Below are 22,204 nucleotides of genomic sequence, written 5' to 3' on the forward strand. Positions count from 1 at the left end.
CATGAGTAAGTTTTAAAATCTGGTTATCTCACATTTTTTATGCAACTTTTCGATGGTTCCAAAAGGGGGAAAAAGGTTGTGCTTTACACTTTGAACAGTGATGTTTATAACCTAATGAACCTGGTCCTTTATGATAAGTGAAAATTGTTCTAACATTATGTTGATGTTGGGCTAAGTTGAAACAGGGCCTAAGCTTATGAAAAGTAAAGAGTTTGTCATCATCAAAAAGGGGGGATTTGTTGGCCTAAGTGAAGGCTAGTTGTGAAGATTGACAAAGGAAGCTCAAGCATGAATCAGGTCCATCCCTTGTGTGCATAGACATGGGCAGATTCGAGCATGTGAGATGCACATGCAGGAGATAAACGAAATCTGGCATAATAATAGATATCTCCTGATCGAAAAGATTGCATAAATGATAACGAGAGGGACTCCTTAATCAACGAGAACACTATCCAAGATAAGGAAGGAGTTAGGAGTTGAGATTAACTAGAACTCTTCCACCAAGGAAGAGTAGCATTAAAACTCTAGTTATTTCTTCATCTACTAACTCTATATATTGTAGGATGTTCTCACTCTACAGGTAACGCACAAAAGCAGAAGTTAAACGTGAATTGAGAGCAAAATAGCAGGGCATTTTGCAAGCAGTTCGTGTGTGATTCAAGTGTGCGAACCTGAAGTTACATGAACCAGATAGAAGAACCAGCTCCAAGTGTCTGTCTTTTATTCTAGTTCAATTGTAGTAGGTGTTTTCATATTGTACCTTTCAGCTTTATCTAGAGGCAATTGTAATAGGTACTCAGAGTATTCAAGTTAGAGTTAACTTGAAGTTGTCGCAGCAGTTAGAGGCTGGTTGCCACAATGGGATTAGAGTTAATCCTAGGTTTACAAAAGTATTTTATAAATGAAGTTTTTAGCTCAGTGATTTAGTGGAGAGTTTGAAAAAATCCTACTGGGAAGTAGGTCATGGTTTTTCACCTTTTGAGCCAGGTGTTTTCCACGTAAAATACTTGTGTTCTTTGATTTTTGCATTTATTATTCCGCAACAGTAGGATAAGGAATACATATAAGAATCAGGTCCTTCTATAATCTGTGCACGCGAAAAATTGGACACCACACAAATCACCCTCCTCTTATGTGTGGTATTGAAGTTAAAACATCACTAACCATATGTAACTAAGATATCATCTTTATCTCAAAATTAAAGGCTGGTTGGAAAGGAAATTAAAATTGTGCAGAATCAACCGACTATTGAACCATCTGTTGGTAGAGAGGATAAGATGGCATAAGCAAAATCGAATACGGAGCTACCAAAGCATAGAAAGAGAGAAGTCAAAACAAGGAGCTCCCACTACAGCTATGATTATGGAAGCAGATTCAACTTTTTGCAAATATAGCAATGGGTGAAAACTGCATCATTATATCTGTATAGGTAAGTCAACGGATCATATATTTGTATCTACCTCTCATTTAAGGTCCCTGTGCCCCTCTATCAGTTCATGTGTTGATTTTGATGTTGGAGTGCTTTCACTGCTACTGATACAGTAGTTATTGGTCACAGGTTGAAATGTTCCTCTCATGCATGTTGCCTATACACAAGAACAGACAATTACTTCAGCACAAAATTCAAGATGCCACAAATGTGAGCATACAACAAAGACTGAACCTTTCTTCATTTGGGATAAACTGCCAGCTTGCACAGTGTGGTCTGTCCATGACGGCATGGAAGCAATAATCGAATTGCTAGGTAACAAAGAAGAATCAGACCTTCATGCAAACCCAGGATCTGGTAACAAACGGGAAGGTTGAAAAGATGGAGACAATGGTGAGACAGACAGAGCTGCAAATATAGAACAAGAAAATGACTACTTGTTTCTTTGTTAAGCTGACGATAAAATATTTAAACAAAATGACAGATAAATGGTTCCTACCACTTTTTTACGCTTTCTGGAAGTAAGGATGAGCAGCTTTCCTTTTTTGGCGAGACGGGGTAGATGTAGATAGATGTTCATTTGTTCCATTCTTCTGGACCTTCAGAAAATATTTCTGTGCATGGCTACGTAATCCACCACATTTAAGGCTTGCTCTGAAACACATCTCAATGCTTCGTGTATAACAGGAACACCATAGAATTGTTCGTTAAAAATCTCAACTCTAGAATTCGGAGGGAAGCAACTCAATGGAATGATGTTAGCACAAGAAAATCATGGCCATTTCTTGTTTTGTTTGGGGGGGAGGACGGGGTGTCCAACCAGAACAAAATGAACAATAATATGTGTAAACTTGTACAAGTTTCCTTTCACGCCCATTACAAGATAGAAAGTGACTCTGTTAGAACTGTCATACGCAAAACCTATCAAGGACAAATTATATTTCGACTCTGTAAATTGTCTTCCGACTAAATCCCAAAATAAAAGTTTTAGTATAACAAAGAAATCTGTTGGTTCCAGCTGCGTGACTCGTGGAAAATGTACCCACTCCTCTAGCCGTTTATCATAACGATTGGAACTTAATTATGACGTGCATGTGCACACCACATATCACCAGCTTTATCCAGGAACATGAATAATTCAGGTGAATTGATGGTTGAATATATATATTACCTATATATCAACACTCTTCATTAGCCATAGTGCTATATCAAGTTAACATGACTCATGTGTATATCGGCAAAATTAGCAATTGGGGCTAATACGGTGGCGCAATCATTCCGCATTCGCATTATATAGCAATACAACTAAGTATTGCTAAATAAAATATCGGATCACAGAAATGTAGATGCAAAAAGATCATATACCTTATATTACCTGAATAACTGTTTTTGATCCCACAAATGCTCCAATCTTTTTCCAACCACGGTCAAAACTGCATGCATGTTACAAAATAGGATTGCTACGTTCCAACAATTGAAGGAAAAAACAAACAGGATATATAAGCTACTGCGTTTGCAGAATCATTAAGTATCTAACTATAACATGTAAAATGTCATTAGATGTCTTTGAAGACCTGTTGGATTCCTGTTAATTTTGAAAAGCAGAAAACATCGGAGCGTACTCATTTTGTTTTAATCAACATGAGAAGTAAATATGTCAATTTGGTGTTTATATTTCTGAGTGAAGTAGCATTCAATCAAATAATGCCTCGTCAAATTGAGAATATTTTGAACTCATTGAAATTCCCTTCGCTGACATTACAGACTCATCAAACCATGGTAGTAATAAAAGCGCATTCAAGTTCACATGACTCTCCTCTTCCCACATTACACACTGACTAGTGACTAGCTCGATGAAAAAAAAGGGAAAGCAGTGAATATAGGGATAGAAATGGAAACATACAGATTGATAAGTTATGCGAGTATCATTTTCATGATTTGTCAAACTTTATGGAAGAACCAGATAGGAACCTGATACAATTAGTTCCCTTGTGCTCATTGTAACATACTCTGTTGTCTGATTTAATTCTCGAGGAAATCCGATACGGGAACTGCAAAGGCAACATATAGGATGAGATCCTCAGATTGTCGCGCAAGTCAACTCTACAGTTGTTAAAACTGTTGCACTGTACTTGCAACAACACAACTGCAATTTGCTAGAAACCGAAAATACCCTTGTATCTTCTCTTATGATCTCACATATATAGACAACATGATACAAGGTTTTGACCTAACACTTGCACACCCAAAAACATATATTCTCTCAAGTGTGCAACCACCTCTATTTTCCTCGGGTACATTGAAGAACAAAGCCGCTATAAACCAAGTAACAAATCTCAACATTGAATATATCTTGAGTCCTTTAGTTTGTTGTGTCTTTGTCTTTTGTTATTTACTTGTATTCCTACACGGCTTTTTAGAAGTATTTAGTTGGACATCATTTAACTAGGGGTGTACAAACCGAACCGAAAAATCATATCAAACCGTAAGTCAAACCAAGCCGATTAAAAAATCCGATTAGGTTTGGTATTGAGTAAAAAAATTCGAACCAAACTGATATATAAATATATAATCTTTATATATACTTTTAAGACTTTTCATAAAACTTTATTTTAAAAATATCTAGAAATATTTGCGATGATGTAATATTTAGTTAGATATGAAGTGCTCTACTTTTATTAACTTTAAATAATTGGTTGTACGATCACTTTCTTATCAAGTGTTAGTGAGATGCGTCAATCTTTTTGTTCTTCCATATTCATATGTCTAAATCTATTAAATTCTTATATCTTTTTTTAATTTAAAGTGATATTTCAATAATTTAAAATTAAATAGAATATATCATTATATAGGTATCATATGATTTTTATGTTTAATTATTAAATTTAGTTAACCTTGAAAGTGTACATCAATGAATTATTATTGTCAGGCGACTAAACAAATAACTATCATATGCAACAAAGAAAATTCTCCCATAAGAATATGTTAATAGATCATATGTTTGTCATTTTTTTCAATTTTTATTAAACATATATTTAATTATCAAATATTTAACAAAGTAAGATTGAAATAATATTCATATAACAACAAAACCCGAAAATTCGAAAAATCCGACAAAATCAAACTAATCCAAACTAATATCGTTGGTTTGGTTTGGTTTGGTTTTGATAAAAAATGAACCAACCTGATCCATATACACCACCATTTAACCATTATTGCTTTGGTTGTTTGACTAGAGTTAATTAGGAGTGTAGCTTTGTAATAGTATTATTACAAAGAACTTACAATAGAGTTATTGTAAGAGGTGAGGGATTCATGGTTTAATTCCTAGAGTGCAATAGGTTGTAATTTGAAGTTTGCTCAGTTAGTGAAGTTGAAATACTACTAGGATAGATCGTGATTTTTAATCCCGTGAGCATGAAGTTTTTCACATAAATATTGTGTGTTCTTTACTTTCTATATATTTACCGTAAAATAGATAGAGAACCTGGTCCTCTATAAAAAATCTGGTCCTCTATATTGTTTGGTAAACTCCTATTTTCTATCATATATGAAAACTTCGAGGAACTTATAGTGCTTGGGGCCACTCTATCTCGTTCTCTCGAGACTTTGTAATGGTATAGGGTTTTCGCACTTTCTTGCTTTGGTCGTCCAAAGCAGCAACGGGGGAAGGAGCGAGGTTCGGAAGTCCCGTCCCCATTGGTGCATTGTTTCACAACTTGTTTGGATGAGTGTTACATGTTGTATTGTATCCTATTAGTACTTTTAATATAATATTTGTTTTGATTGTTACTTAAATTTTATTGTATCATATTGTTAAATTCGTAGTTACACAACGATGAAAATTGTCACTTTATGGAACGACCAATTTGATGTGGTCGCGTCGTTACCTCTTTTTTTCCTCTCATCTTGCCCTTTCTTATAATTAAATAATTTTTTTTAATCTTTTAACCTACCTTTTTATATGATAATTCTATTTCGTACCTTACTTTTTCTTTATAGTATTATAAGTTTATTCTTCTTATGTTAGTGCATGATATCATGAAACGACGGCAAACAATACAATTTATCCAAATATTGTATACATCAAAATGATACAATACAATACAATACATTACGAAACGATACATAACAACCATCCAAATAAGTTGTAAGTTCACTTTACGGGTTCTGCTTCGTTGTTAAGCTGGTCAGGTGTATGGCTAGCTAGCTAGCACAAATGTGTTCATTTCTTAAGTGGCGGATCCAAGATTTTAAAGTCATGAGTGCCTGCGAAAAAAAAAATTCAAAAGAAGAAAGAAAATGAGTTTAGTTGTGAGTGTCCACTTAATACTTATCTAAATTTTTTGATAATTGCTTATGTAAATCTACTAAATTTGGTCAAAGGAAGCACTCACACTATTCCATATAAACCCGCAACTGCATTTCTTCTTCCTCCTCCTCCTTCTTCTTTTTGCTTTTTTTTTTTCGTTTCTCTATTTTGTTTTCTTTTCGGGTAACTTGTTTCACCATTTCTTTTTCCCCGTTTTTTCTTCTCTATGACATATTTTAACTTCTTTTTAAAAATACTTAAAATTTTAAAAGCATTATACTCTAAATTTTACACTTTAAACACTCAAGGCCCTTTGTTACGAGGGCTCACGAAATAGAGCTTATGATATATTCATTCTACCTATCTGTTAAGTTAATTATTGAAATTTATCCAATTGACATAACCTTTTTGTGTTTTTTTAAACAAAGTGTTCTTCGAATTTGCATCTTTAATTTTGATTAAATCACCTCAAATCTGCTCTAAATGATCTCAAATTTGAAATAAAGCTTCCAAATACCAGCACAAACAATCCTCAATCACCAATTTGGTCAAAAAATATTAAATTAAAAGATCAACTTTGGCTTCTTCAACACTTTATAAGGTCTAATAATGAAGTTTTGAGTTTTTATTTTTTATTTTTTTTATTTTTACAGAAAATCACTAAATATGTGTTTGAATACAAATTACCAACATCCAAACGATTTTAACAATAATCGAAATTTGTCGTGCGAATAAAAGCCTTTGGGGTTTTGGGGGGAGGGGTTGCGTTTGGGTTCAAAACGCACCATCCGCTGTTTAAGTTATCCTCTTACCGGTTCTGCTTCGTTGTTAATACAGGTGTTTATGGTTTGGATCGGTTTTTTCTTAAAAGAAAAATTAAATTAATTAAATTAATTTTTAATTATTGGAATCAAACCAAATCAATTAAATCGTGTTTTTATCGATTTGGTTTATGTCAGTTTTTATTGGTTTTTCAGTTTTTTTTTAATCGTTTTTTTTCCTTAAAGACGAAACATACACTACCAAGCACATATTCGACGACTACATTTTCAACCTAACACTATCATACCAATTGCTCTTTGAAAAATCTATCATTTATCGGAATATATTGAGGATAATTGAATCAAATAGTGATGAATAATTTAAGGACTCAATTAAAAATAGATTATTTTTAACATGAAAAAAAAATCCCGTACTTAGCAAAAGAAAACTACAACTAGAATGTAAAAGCAAAGAACTATATTATTATAATAGCAAAAAACTAGACTAAAAGTGCAATCGACTAACATGTACCATAATTTTTTAGAAATTTTATCTGAAAATGTACATATATATATAGGTATAATAATAATTTTTAAATAGCTACCTCTATAGTGAGTTTGGTTCGGTTCGATTTTTTCGGCTATTTTTTCATTAAAGCCGGAACCAAATCAAATTTGTCTGATTTTTAAAATTCAAAATCAAAACAAAATCAAAAGAGTATCAATTATTTTAATGGTTTGATTATTTTTGATTTGGTTATTTTTTGAATATTTATAAACACCTTGCTTGTTAAGCTAGTCAGGTGTACGGCTATCACAAGTGTTTCGTTTCCTTCTCTCTCTCTTTTTTCTTTGTCTCTACATATTTTTGTTTTCTTTTGTGGAAAAGATGTTTCACCTTTGTTTTCCCTTTTTTCTTCTCACATCTTTTTACTTCTTTATAAAAATCCTTACAAATTTAAAAGCATTAGACTCACCTGAATTTTACACTTTGCCCCTTTGTTACGAGTGTTGACGAAATGGCTTATATATCCACGAAAAATTTTGTCCTCCTCGTGACGTTTTGCCTTATATAAATAAAGTTGAGTGATTTTTGAATTACAAAAATAATTTAATAACTTTCATGGTACTTAAATAAAGTTGAGTTATATTTTCATTAGGAAACGTATAATGTAGTGAATTTAATAAAAAAAACTATTTTCAATAAAATTAAGCCGTGGTCTTATGCAAAAACTCCCAATACCAAGTCCAAGATGGATATGGCAAAATCACGAGATGTCAATTCCCATGAAGACGTGAGTGGTTGAACTAGTTTAATTTGTTTGTATTCATTTCTCCTGGTGTGCTAAAAGGTTTTAGACCACTTGGCTAAAGAAAGCTAAAGCCAAGTCTGAACAGGACACTGCTTATCCGTAAAGGTGAGGCCAAAAGGACTCTTAAGTGTTGCAATTTACATTCTTCTACTTGATTTTGTTTTAGCGTTCATTTAGACTACATTCTATACATATCAGTATTCATAGATGGAGTTGGATAAACGTCGAGCTCCGATCTCTTAATGACTATGTAGGAGGGATTGGTTTTTGGTAAACGAAGATAGTGACAGGATTGATAAACTATAATATTTCATATATAGTCGAATCAGAGGCGGAATTAGGGATTTAAGTGTGTGAGTTCTAAATTTTAAAATAAGAAATTATTTTTAGGGGAAATCGAACCCCCATCTTTCCCAACAAACCCACAACCCTTACCGTTGAACCCCATCCCTTTTGTTACTAGGTTTGACAGTATATATTTATATAGATTTAGTAAATATTTCAATACAAATACAGGATTTCGGAAAAAATCACTGGGTTCGTCTGAACCCGCACCAACTACTGTAGCTCCGCCCCTGAGTCGAATTGTGGATCGACGTTTGTTCCATTCAACAGAAATCTTGTTTGAAGTAGTCATTTTCAAATATAAAAAAAATGGTTCTCATCATTCACAGTTTATAGTACTAGTTTTTCTACAAAGCGAACAAACTTGATCAGTTGATTGTACTTGAATATTTTATTACTGGTAGTACTACTTAAGGTTAAGGGAGAGTACGTGAATAGGCATAACACCTTAAGCATTTTACTTCCCTTTAATATGCAATTTTACTTCCCTTGATTCCAATCACCGAGTTTTTAACAGCACAGAAGTATACGCCAAAGCTTAGGTGCATCCTTAATGTATTTCACTTAATGTATCTGTTTACCAAAAAATTAGATAACGTTAGATTTGTGGATGGTTCTAAGAATATGCGATACAATTTTATATAAATCGCGTAGAGAAATGGAAATATGTGTATTGTTGACTTTAAGAACAAAAATAATAAGCAAAAAGAATGAATAAGTAAAACAAGCACAAAGGGATAACTATCAATATAAGAAGTGATCTTTTTCTCTCCCCCTTTCTAGCTTACAAGGATTCCCCTTTTATAGAAGAGTGTCATTACCAAAATACAATAAAGTAAAACATGTAGTGGAAAACCCATGATGACTTGTCTCTTCCTTGATTCCCGCCAAGATTCTCTCTCTTGGTATGGTTGCAACGGCTCTTGTCTGTGAGCTCGATACTAGCTCGCTGGGTCGGGCCCTTCGGTCTTGGATCGAGTTCGACCTTTGAGATGGGCATCGCGTATTTTCGACCTCGAAGCAGTGCCTAGCGGATCGATTCGGTCACGGGCTCGATAAGATTATCGAGCCGCCTCCTCGAGCGACCTTCGGGCTCGAGGTTCGTTAGTACCGACCTCAAAGCTCACTCCCAAAATCTCATTCCGACTTCTTAACACTCGAACTCGATCGAACGTAGGAAGGCCGAAATCTATTTCGACCGTATACAGATAGTCCCCTCGTTTCTCGAAAAAGGATGTGGCGAGAAACGATATGATTTCCCAGCAGCTCGATCAGATATACACTAATGTTTTTATCGATCCCGACCATGACGTATGTAATGCTCGATCATCTTATGCGTCTTTATAGTCCCCGACTTCATTGAGGATACCCAAATTTTCTCTTCCCCGGTGGGAATTGCCAGTTACCTTCGGTCCTTGGTGACCGGAGAAGATCAATCAGTGATGAATGCGGAGCGGCTTCCTGTCTTTTCAACGAGGCCCAACATGCTTTGAATCGGATAACTTCTGATGGCGTTTTCCCCGCTTCTGTGCAAATTTTTTGTAAATACAAATCTTTCTTCTTTTTTTTTGAAGAGAAATGGCCTTTCAAACTAAATAAACAGTTTGAATTTAAATCTCTGTTGCCTTCGGGCCTCGTGGGTAGTCCCCTTTGTTTTATCGGGTTCGAGCGTCCTTCAGCTTAAATAGTCAAGTGTTTGTTTTAATTCGAAGAAATGAGTAGTTTTGCTTGAACTAATGCAGCCCGTAGGCGTAATAGTCGAGCGAGTGATGGCTCGAACTCGAAATAAAGGTAGCCCGTAGGCTTAGCAGTCGAGTAGGCTTGGCAGTCGAGCGAATGATTCGAACTCGATGCAATGTAGCCCGCAGGAGTAATAGTCAAAGTAGCCTGTAGGCTTAATGGTCGAGCAAGTGATTGCTCGAACTCGAAATAAAGGTAGCCCGTAGGCTTGGTAGTCGAGCGAATGATTCGAACTCGATGCAATGTAGCCCGTAGGCATAATAGTCAAAGTAGCCCGTAGGCTTAATGGTCGAGCGAGTGATTGCTCGAACTCGAAATAAAGGTAGCTCGTAGGCTTGGCAGTCGAGCGAATAATTCGAACTCGATGCAATGTAGCCCGTAGGCATAATAGTCAAAGTAGCTCGTAGGCTTAATGGTCGAGCGAGTGATTGCTCGAACTCAAAATAAAGGTAGCCCGTAGGCTTGGCAGTCGAGCGAATGATTCGAACTCGATACAATGTAGCCCGTAGGCATAATAGTCAAAGTAGCCCGTAGGCTTAATGGTCGAGTGAGTGATTGCTCGAATTAAAAATAAAGGTAGCTTGTAGGCTTGGCAATCGAGTGAATGATTCGAACTCGATGCAATGTAGCCCGTAGGCGTAATAGTCAAAGTAGCACGTAGGCTTAATGGTCGAGTGAGTGATTGCTCGAACTCGAAATAAAGGTAGCCCGTAGGCTTAATGGTTGGGTGAGTGATTGCTCGAACTCGAAATAAAGGTAGCCTGTAGGCTTGGCAATCGAGTGAATGATTCGAACTCGATGCAATGTAGCCCGTAGGCTTAATGGTTGAGTGAGTGATTTCTCGAATTCGAAATAAAGGTAGCCCGTAGGCTTAATGGTCGAGCGAGTGATTGCTCGAACTCGAAATAAAGGTAGCCCGTAGGCTTGGCAATCGAGCAAATGATTCGAACTCGATGCAATGTAGCTCGTAGGCGTAATAGTCAAAGTAGCCCGTAGGCTTAATGGTTGAGCGAGTGATTGCTCGAACTCGAAATGAAGGTAGCCCGTAGGCTTGGCAATCGAGTGAATGATTCGGACTCGATCCTGTTTGCATAATAAATCTTGAACATAGAATATCGGTAAAGAAGAGAGCTTTCTTTGCAGGTCATTACACATGGGTTCATGTTTTGCGTCAGGGCTGGGGCCAACTATATAAGCATGGTTCGTTTTGACCGTTTGGCCCTTACAACGTTTCCCGTTGAGACACTGTTTGTCATGAAATAACGAAGTAACTTCCTTTGCACCGAACTTGATAATCATCACAGATGCGTTCAATGATAAAGCCCCCCTGTGTACGAGGTTGATTTTAAAGAGGCCTCGGATACTCAGCAGTAGTATCGTTTCTGCTATATGGCTGGTATCGATCTCTGGTCGACTTTTGCTTTTTCGTAATGGTCCTAGAAGTCAACTGGTCATCTTTGACTCTTATTTTGGATTGATATCGATTGTGCACATCGGTCCAAGTAATAGCTGGGTACTCGATCAGATTTTGCTTCAGCCGCCGCGAAGCCCTCGAGCTCCGCTCATTTAGACCTTGAGTGAAAGCTTGAACAACCCAATCGTCTGTGACTGGTGGCAGATCCATTCGTTCCATTTGAAAACGAGCTACGAACTCCCTTAGCATCTCGTTATCCTTTTGCATTACCTTGAACAGGTCCGACTTTTTGGTTTCGACCTTTATGGCTCCGGTATGAGCTTTTACGAAGCAATTTGAGTTTGGCTCTGTAACTGAGCTATCGCTATTTGCTGGGCTTGTAGCATCTCAAAGATCATCCGTAAGCTGACTCCGATCTCCTCCACTTTATGGGTGTTTCGAGCTACGGATCGAGTACCGCCCTGAATGCTTCTTTCCGAATCGGAACGCTGATTCGCCTTTAGAGCTATTTGTGAATTGACATCCAATGATACTTCAGCTCGAATTTCGGGTGCTTCGATTCGAGCCTCAGCGCCTTCATCGAGTGGCCTTCTGGCCCCGGTTGCCAAGTTGTTGGTTTCATCTTGAAGGCCGGCTTCGTGGTCGATAGGTGAAGCCATTGCTAATTTGAAGTTGCAAACTGGCGTGTACTTTAGGTTTATATCAAACGATCACTGTTACCCTTAGCCCCACGGTGGGCGCCAAACTATTTACCGAAAAAATCGGATAACGTTAGATTTGTGGATGGTTCTAAGGATATGCGATACAATTTTATATAAATCGTGTAGAGAAATGAAAATATGTGTATTGTTGACTGTAAGAACGAAAATAATAAGCAAAAAGAATGAATAAGTAAAACAAGCACAAAGGGATAACTATCAATATAAGAAGTGATCTTTTTCTCTCCCCCCTTCTAGCTTACAAGGATTCCCCTTTTATAGAAGAGGGTCATTACCAAAATATAATAAAGTAAAACATGTAGTGGAAGACCCATGATGACTTGTCTCTTCCTTGATTCCCGCCAAGATTCTCTCTCTTGGTGTGGTTGCAACGGCTCTTGTCTGTGAGCTCGATACTAGCTCGAACTCGTTACCGGGTCGGGCCCTTCGGTCTTAGATCGAGGTCGACCTTCGAGATGGGCGTCGCGCATTTCCGACCTCAAAGCAGTGCCTAGCGGATCGATTCAGTCACGGGCTCGATAAGATTATCGAGCCGCCTCCTCGAGCGACCTTCGGGCTCGAGGTTCGTTAGTACCGACCTCAAAGCTCACTCCCAAAATCTCATTCCGACTTCTTAACACTCGAACTCGATCGAACATAAGAAGGCCGAAATCTATTTTGACCGTATACAGTATCTAAAAATGAATAGATAGGTCCAAAGTTAACTTTCAGTTGGAAAACTAACAAGACCCATTTCAGGGAAACAGGAAACGTCTTCTTCCCCAAGCTGGAGAAAAATAATACTTTGCATCTCTTGAACAAAACAGTACAAGAAGAGAAGTGTATAGGTTGAAATATGATATGACACGTGATCGCCTAAATGGAGGACAAGTGGAACCTAAGACAGGGATGGTCGAAAATCGAACGCAGCCATTCCGCTTGTCACCGGAAAAGATAATGTGCATAAAGGTGCATTAAATGTTCTGCGCCCGGTAACATTTAATAGAAAATATTCTGTAGCATTAAGAGCGACGGTCCGTTACAGAGAATTTGGCATTTATGTTCACCGTTACATATTCATCAATGATCCTCATAATTGATATTTAAGGAGGACATGATTCTAGAACTTCCTTCCCTAGAAATAGCTATAAATAGAGAGCTCAGTTATCATTGTAAAGGACACAAATTTTCTGGCTAAACTTACATTCTATTCTATACAAAACTTTATATAATTTTACTTCTTGCTTTTTGATCTCACCATCGCTGTACCCGAAAATCGTGTTCATGGAATCATCATCTTTGCTATTTTATCTACATTCTAAGGCTAAGTATTGTGTATTTCTTCAATTATTGCATTATTTCAAGGTCAAATTAGTCCACTTGTCTAGAAACCACATATAAATTTAACCGTACCATTTTACGGGTAAACAGTTTGGCGCCCACAGTGAGGCCTAGATATCCGTGCAATTAAATTGATCCTTACCTTATTTTACTCATGTGTTTTGATTACTTTGTATTAGAAGAAAATCATGAAAAATGGCAGATAACATTGTTAACGACACACGCAACCCTAAAATTCGAGGGGATCAGCCTCATTTCGAGGATTCAATCAGGGACACCCGTAGTGAGGGGAATGATGCCACGTCGGTGCATGACAGGCGGTACCCTCGACAGGTTCGGGAGGCAACTCCCGATGATGCTGACGAGGAGCATGTAGCGGATATGGTGAGGGGCCTGCATGAGCAACATGCAATCATTCTAGGCCATCTCACGTGGCAGGATCAGGTTATGACGGAACTGAAGTAGGCTTTATCAGGTGCTTTGAATAATGCAAACATATGAGATCCAATTCCTCCCGTTGTTCCCGCATACCAAACAACGCAGAGAGTCGACAACAACACTCCCAAGGGTGAAGTTGGCTCTAACGGGGCTGGGGGGAGCAAATCCGGTCTCAACAACGAGAACGATTCATTCAAGGATGAACTTTTACGGTTCATGAGGGAAGTAAACACCCGCATGGATCAAATCCCAGGCACACCACCAGTATTGAAAGACCCGAACTGAAAGAAGTATATTCAATTACCGTACAAGCCGAGTGCGGCACTAGAACTAATCCCGAAGCGGTTCAAAATGCCTGAAATTCCAAAGTATGATGGAACTTCAGACCCACGGGAGCATACTATTACCTACACAACGGCGGTGAAAGGAAATAATTTAGCTCCTCACGAAATTAAATTTGTGTTGCTAAAGAAATTTGGAAAAACTCTCACGATGGGAGCTCTAACATGATATCCGTTATTACATTCCATAGATTCCTTCGAGATGATCGCAGATTCTTTTATTAAGGCTCATACCGGGGCCATAAAAGTGCAAGCCTGGAAGGCCGACATATTCAGGATCGCACAGGGAGAATCTGAATTATTACGAGAGTTTGTTACTCAATTCCAAAAAGAAAGAATGTTTCTCCCGTCCGTCTCGGATGAATGGGCAGTCGAAGTATTCACCAAGAAGTTCAGACACTTCCCGGAAGCTGAAGGAGAGCATGCTTGAGTTTCAAGCAACAACTTTGGCGGATGTACACAACCGGTACGAGTCAAAGATAAGGATCGAAGATGACTAGGTCGATTCTACATCATCGACCAAAGGATGGGAGAAAAGTAGAGAAAAAACAAAGGATGACTACGACGCAGATAGACGGACTTCGAAGGGCCTGTTTTTGCCTTACGAGCTGACCGAATCCCGTGGCAGAAACTTCCGGGAAGAGAATAAGTTCATCTCTGATAGAGGAACCGATCGTGGTTGAAACAATAGATCACTCCAGGATAAGGAGACGTCGGGGTCTCAGGATCCTTCTTACCCCAAGTTATCGGAATATAACTTCAACTTCAGTATAGTGGAGTTGGTGTCAGCCATGAGAAATATTAAAGATGCACGATTCCCGAGACCTATGAGATCTAATTCCATCCAGATAGATCCTAACTTATGGTGCGAGTACCTTGGGACGAACGATCACCGGACATGGGACTGCCGACACCTCCGAGTGGAGGTGGCAACATTATTGAAGAATGGTCACCTCAGAGAATTCTCGAGTGACCGAGCTAAGAATAATTATAGTCGTAACAGAGACAACGCAGAACTTCTGAAAGTAGGAGAAGAACCCCCACGCCAAATGATCAATATGATCTTCGGGGAGAATGAGATTAACGGGGTCACCTTTTTGGCAGCAAAGAATACAAAAGAATCGATAACTCATAGTAAAAGACTCCGGGAAGATGATATCACTTTCACGGAGGAGGACGAAGACGGATTGTTGTTACCACACAATGACGCACTGGTATTTTTTTAAATGTGTTAGATTTTAAGATTAAATGTGTTCTAGTGGATACAGGAAGTTCGGTTAATATCATACAATTGAGAGTATTGGAACAAGCTAAACTCACCAGAAGCATTATTCCTGCAACAAAGCTCCTCGCTAGATTCAACCTTGCGAGCGTGACGACCCAGGTAGAGATCTTGCTGCTCACGAATGCTGAAGGGGTAATGAAAACTACTCTCTTCGAAGTAGTAGATGGTGATATGGGATACAACATCATCCTGGGTAGGCCATGGTTACACGAGATAAAAATTATACCTTCAACATATAACCAATTGCTAAAGTTACCAAAGCACGAAAGAATCAAGCAAATAAGAGGTGATCAGCCGGCAGCAAGGGAGATGAATGTAATCTCAGTTTTCAGTAGCAAAGGGAAGAAGCGCACGGAATAGCAATTATAAGAACCAACGCCTTTTCCCGAGTTAGAAGGAGTTAGCCCAGGAGCAGAGTCGTCAGAAAAATATCAGGTGCCGAGATATTTCCAAGTTCCAGAATAGATGGACGCAACGAAGTCCACGGCGGAGGAACTGGAGCAAGTGGCATTGTTCGAAGAATTCCTAGAAAGAAAATTTCATTTGGGGACGGGACTGCACCCTGAGCTCAGGTCTGGTTTTATTGAATTCCTTAAACTTAAAGATGATTGTTTTTCATGGTCGCATGAGGATATGACATGTATCCCGATTGAAATAACCGTACACAAGCTGAGTTTGGATCCCAACATACCACCGGTACGACAGAAGAAATGCCCTATTGCCGAGGCCAGGAATAAATTAGTCAAAGAAGAGGTAACCTGCTTGCTTAAAATTGGTTCGGTCAGAGAGGTAAGATATCCAGACTGGCTAGCTAATGTAGTAGTAGTTCCTAAGAAGAACAATAAATTTTGCATGTGCGTAGACTATAAAGATCTTAACAAGGCGTGCCCGAAAGACTCGTTCCTACTGCCAAATATCGATCAAATGATTGATACCACGACCGGGCATGAGTTTATGAGTTTCCTTGATACTTATTCCGGGTATAACCAGATTAAGATAAACCCGGAAGATCAGGAAAAAACTTTATTTATAATGAATTTCGATACATATTGTTACAATGTAATGCCCTTCGGGTTAAAAAAAACGCAGGAGCCACTTATCAACGACTCATAAATAAGATGTTTGAAAAACAAAATAAGAAAGACCATGGAAGTTTATATAGATGATATGCTCGTTAAGTCTTTAAATGCAGGTGACCACCTTAAGCATTTACAAGAAACATTCGACATCCTGAGGAGGCATAACATGAAACTTAACCCCGCGAAGTACGCTTTCGGGGTTAGTTATGGTGAGTTCCTGGGGTTTCTGATCTCACAAAGGGGAATTGAGGTAAACCCCAACAAAATCAAGGTCATAGACGATATCCCGGATCAATTATCAAATGTAAAGGAAGTCCAAAGACTCATAGGAAGGTTAACATCTTTGAGCAGGTTCATTTCCCGGTCGTCGGAAAAATGTCATCGCTTCTTCACATTGCTTTAAAAAAAGAGTAATTTCGAATGGACACCGGAGTGCCAGCAGGCTTTGAGGGACCTGAAGAAATACTTATCAAGCCCTCTATTTATCTCGAAACCAAAAGAAGGTGAAACATTGCTAGTCTACCTCGCGGTTTCAGAATTTGCGGTAAGTGTGATTTTAGTCCGGGAGGATGAAGGTACGCAATTTTTCATTTATTACATTAGCAAAATTTTAACGGGAGAAGAAAATAGCTACCCACATTTGGAAAAGCTTGCCTTAGCTCTCGTAGTCGCCGCTCGGAAGGCAAGGCCCTACTTCTAATGCCACCCGATAGCTGTGGTGACAACTTTCCCTTTGCGGAATATCCTCCACAAACCCGAGATCTCAGGTAGATTGGCCAAATGGGCCGTCGAAATGAGTGAATTTGACATAGAATATAAACCAAGGACTACAATTAAGTCACAAGTCCTGGCTGATTTCGTGGCCGATTTTAGTCCGGGACTACTACCTTTTGCGACCAAGGAGGTAGTGGTGGTGTCGGAATCGACATCGGGGGTTTGGACCTTAAAATGGTCTAGGATCGGAATAGTCTTAATCACTCCTTCGGGGAAAACCTTAAGGCAGGCCATCAGAACAATCCCTTTAACTAATAATGAAGCAGAGTATGAAGTTGTGATTGTAGGGCTCGAATTGGCCCCGGGACTTGATTCTGAGGTTATCAAAATCAAATATGACTCACAGTAAGTGGTAAATCAGGTATACATGATCTTTGATACCAAAGAAGAACGTATGCAATAATACGTGGTAAAGGTCCAGGCTCTTTTGGCACAATTCCGGGAATGGGCAATTACTCAAATCCCGAGGGAGGATAACACAGAAGGAGATGCATTAGCAAACATAGGTTCATCGATGAAAATAAAGGGATCGGAGTCTGGAACGGTGGTAAAACTGATGAGCTCAATCATGGATACAGATGGTTACTATAAGGTGAATTCGGCTAGTATGGTCTGGGACTGGAGAAATGAAATAATCAACTACCTCGGTCACGGAAAGTTTCCCGACGATCCAAAAGCATCACGGGCGTTACGCGCCAAAGCTGCACATTATAGCTTCAGGAAAGGCCAATTGTATAGAAAATCTTTCCTAGGCCCGCTGGTTTGCTGTTTAGGAGTGTTAGAAGCTGACTATGTCATGAGAGAAATCCACGAAGGGATATGCGGCAATTACTCAAGTGTAGAGTCTTTGATGCTGAAATTGGTACAAGCAGGATATTATTGGCCTTGCATGGAACAAGACGCCAAAGATTTCGTACGAAAATATGATAAGTGCCAATGCTACGCATCATTAGTACATCAACAGGTAGAACCCTTACATTCAGTTCTGTCCCCATGGCCGTTCATGAAATGGGGGATGGACATTGTCGGACCGCTGCCACCGGTTCCTAGAAAGGTAAGGTTTCTTTTAATTTTGACTGATTATTTTTCTAAATGGGTGGAAGCAGGTTCTTATCAGAGGATCAGAGAACGCGAAGTGGTCGATTTCCTGTGAGAAAATATAATTTGTAGGTTCAAAATACCAAAAGAGATAGCATGCGACAATGGGCCACAGTTTATCGGTGAAAAAGTTACAAAGTTCCTCGAAGACATAAAAATAAAGAGGATCACATATTCTCCTTATCATCCGAGCACAAATGGTCAATCGGAGTCAATGAACAGAGTGATTATTCAAAACCTCAAGAAAAGGTTGGAAGCAGCAAAAGGCAAATGGCCCGAAGAATTGCCCGGAGTTCTATGGTCCCACCGAACAACGACCAAATCGAGCACAGAAGAAAATCCTTTTTCCCTTGTTTACGGTGCTGAAGCCCTAATCCCGATAAAAGTGCGCGAACCCACTTTGAGATATTCTCAGACAAATAGAGAATCGAACGATGAAGCAATGCTAATCAACTTGGAACTGCTCGAGGAACGCAGGGACTTGGCGCATATAAGAATGGTAGCTCAAAAGCAGAGAATGGAGCGATATTATAATCGAAGAGCCAACTTCCGTTGTTTCAAAGTAGGAGACTTGGTTCTGAGGAAAGTAACCCAAAATACCCGGGAGCTCAACGCGGGGAAGCTAGGTCCAACGTGGGAAGGTCCCCACCGGATTTCAGCTATTACTGGGAAAGGTTCATACGAGTTGGAGAACCAGAATGGAGACAAGTTGCCTAGCAACTGGAACGTGGCACACCTCAAAAGATATTATTGCTAATGAACATTATTCAAGCGGAAAGTATGTACTGCACTCTTTTTCCCTTCGTTCAGTTTTTGTCCCAATTGAGTTTTCCTGGCAAGGTTTTTAATGAGGCAACGACAGAAGGCATACTACGAAGACAATGACAATAAGACATTTGATAGCAAGGCAAACAAACAAGCTTCCACTCGGGGACGATTAAATAATCTTTGGTTCGATAGCAAATTCCCACTGGAAGTTAAGTTTGCTATCGAATGGAGGTTACCCGACCATTCACGAGTGCAAGACACTAGAGGACTATTAGGTATTATTTTGCTCGATAGCATGGATTTCTAAGGGGAAGTAATATATGTTGCCGAGTGAAGGATTACCTAGCAATTCATTAGTGGAATCTTCGAAGATACAAGACTTCCAGTGTTCCAATTCACACTCTTCGCATTCGAACACTAGGGGGAATGATATGAGGATACGACAACAATGAATGCCATGTCAACCGGGGACCGAAAATCCAGAAACTAAACGCATCAACGGGACCGGAGACTACGCAGCCAGCCCCGTAGAAATAAGTTGTACAAGATAGCCACAAGTAATGGCAATTTCTTTTCTGCATAGCAAGATGCTTATGTATTTTTTGAAATAGAAGGAATAAAATGAAATCCTTTTGCTTTTATCTTGTTTCTTGTCTGAACGATGAGCTAACTTTGTCATTTGAAAGTTAAACAAGTACTTTAAATCTTAGTGTCGTAATGAATAGGAGACGTCCTCTTCAAGAGTATCGTAAATATAAGCGGGCCCCCTATTATAAAAACCCTCATGTTAAAGGGTTGGTTCTGGAAGAATCAATGCCTGGAATCTAAAATGCCATCGAAAAAAAATACACCCGAAGCCGCATATGAAAAGGACGCAAAAAGCAAACTTGTGCAAATACTCACAGAAACCCTCACGTAAAAGGGAAACTTGAGCAAATATTCATAGAAACCTTTACGTAAAAGGGAAACTTGCACAAATATTAATAGAGACCCTCACGTAAAATGGATAATACTTGGAACCAAAATGCTTTGAATAAAAGGCATTCGAGACTACACATAGTAAAGTACGAATAGAACAACATGCGCAGAATGCTTGAGCAAGTGCAAAAGTTAAAGACTTGCATGTATATTCAAACGAAAGTAAGACTCAAACGATACTTAAGTAAAAAAATATATTTTTATTTACAAGAACATGCCAAAACGATAAAAGTACAAAATGGAAAAAGAAAGAAAAAGCTAAACTACAGCACCTTCGGAACCAGGAGGAAGAAAAGTATCCGCATCCCCGGAAAAAGTAGGTGGTTCCACCGATGGCTCAACGTTTTCCCCAGTTGGCATCATCGCCTTCCGATACCTCTTCAGTTTCCAAAAACTCTCAACCGGAATCAGAATAACCTGAGCATAAAATTGCGCCGGGAGTCCATTTTTTGCAGCCAACTCAAGCTCTTCGGCCTTAGAAATTTTTGCATCAACATCAATGATACCAGTTTTGGCCTCTTCCAAGGTTTTTCTCCTCATGTTGTACATGGCATAAGTTCTTTCAACACCGAGGGAAGCCGCTCGGCGCTTAAGTTCTTCTTTGAGTTAGGAAACCTCGACAGAAAGGCTTTCCCGGGTGGACCTAGCAGACGTGAGGCTGACGTCAAGGTCGCGAACAGTTAAACTAAAGAGCCTGTTATACTCAATAGTTTTCCTGTACTTCTCTTCTAGTTGGGCATGTTTTACCCCCACAACAGCAAGCTCTTCGATTTTGGAATTCAAGGCTGCTTCTAAGTTGGTTACTTTTTTGGCAGCAGCAGCCTCACACTCAGCTGCAGCAAGAATGACGTCTTGGACTTCAGCCAATTTAGCCTTGGCTTCATCAAATCTAACTCTCAGCGGCCCAACTTCTTAGCTGAGGATTACCACTTCTTGCTCGCTTTGCTGCAAACGAGCCTCCAAAACAACGACCTCAGTAGCTTTGGTTTCCAGTTCCGACAGGCAAAGAACAGTTTGTTCCCGTTCCGCTAAAAGCTGATCCTATTTAGAAGTAAGTTCTTCCTTCTCACGAATCAACCTTTAAAGTCCCTTAGAAGCAAGAAAGTTGGCTTACAAAACAAGAAGAAGTAAAACTTAGAATATATTCGTTCAAAAGTAGAAGAAATTATAGAGGAAGAATAGAATGTACCGTTGTGGCGTTATGCATAGCATTGTTCAACAAGCACTCTCCCGAGAGTGCCTGAATCTTTTCCCAGTCTTTTTATGAAGCCAAAGGCTTCAGATAGTTAGCAAGCTTCACCGGCCGGGATAGTAAGTTGCATCCGGTAGAGTCCGAAAGGGTAACGTTCCTCTTCCTTTGTGGATCTTCAGAAGGGGCAGCATAATTTTGTCCTAAATTCCCATGAACTAGGGACTATGGAAGAGAAACACCTTATTCATGGTCAGGTGTGGCCAATGGAGCTGATGTAGTAACTGCTGGTGGAAGATTGGATGAAGATGGAAGTGATAAAGTAGTTGCTGGTATCGGTGAAGGTGGAGATGAGGCTAATGGATTTGAAGAATGAGAAGCAGCTGTATCAAATGTAGTACCGGCTCTTGGGTGCTCGCCAACCAAAGACATCAAGGGCCCGGTACTCTTCCCCGCAACACCAGTTACAGCAATTGGGGCCCGAAAATGGGAGTTGGCATATTCTACTAAATCAGATTCTCCCCAAAGTGTCGAGACATCGTCTTCAGTTGGTGTAACAATCTCAACAGGTCAAGTATCCTGTTGAGATGATGAGGATCGTCGCCTTCTATATAAAGAAGCTCCCTCATCAATAACTTCTTCTTCATCATCAATCATCACGATGTCTATGACCGGCCCGGAAGGAGGACCAATCGTCATTGCCACCAGAGATGACTCAGGGGCATCAGTCTTTGCCCTCTTATTCTTTTCCTCGGCCGCAGAGGAACGCCTTCTGTTTGGTTGCTTACCCTCCGGTCGGGGACTCCGTAAAGAAGAGTTTGCGCCTGAAGCAGGCCCGGAGATATCTATTCGAGTAAGTGCTTCCTGAAGCAGCCTCGCTGCATCATCAGGATCAGCTAAA

The 22,204-nt window shown here is 39.3% G+C and overlaps 1 pseudogene; it reads right to left on the minus strand.

Annotated features, from left to right (window-relative positions):
• Positions 1–1,304: 1,304 nt before the first annotated feature.
• On the minus strand, positions 1,305–20,654 carry LOC107806304 (uncharacterized; annotated as a pseudogene).
• Between the last annotated feature and the right edge of the window lie 1,550 nt (positions 20,655–22,204).

Source organism: Nicotiana tabacum, chromosome 4 (assembly GCF_000715075.1).
Source record: "Nicotiana tabacum cultivar K326 chromosome 4, ASM71507v2, whole genome shotgun sequence".
NCBI lineage: Eukaryota > Viridiplantae > Streptophyta > Magnoliopsida > Solanales > Solanaceae > Nicotiana > Nicotiana tabacum.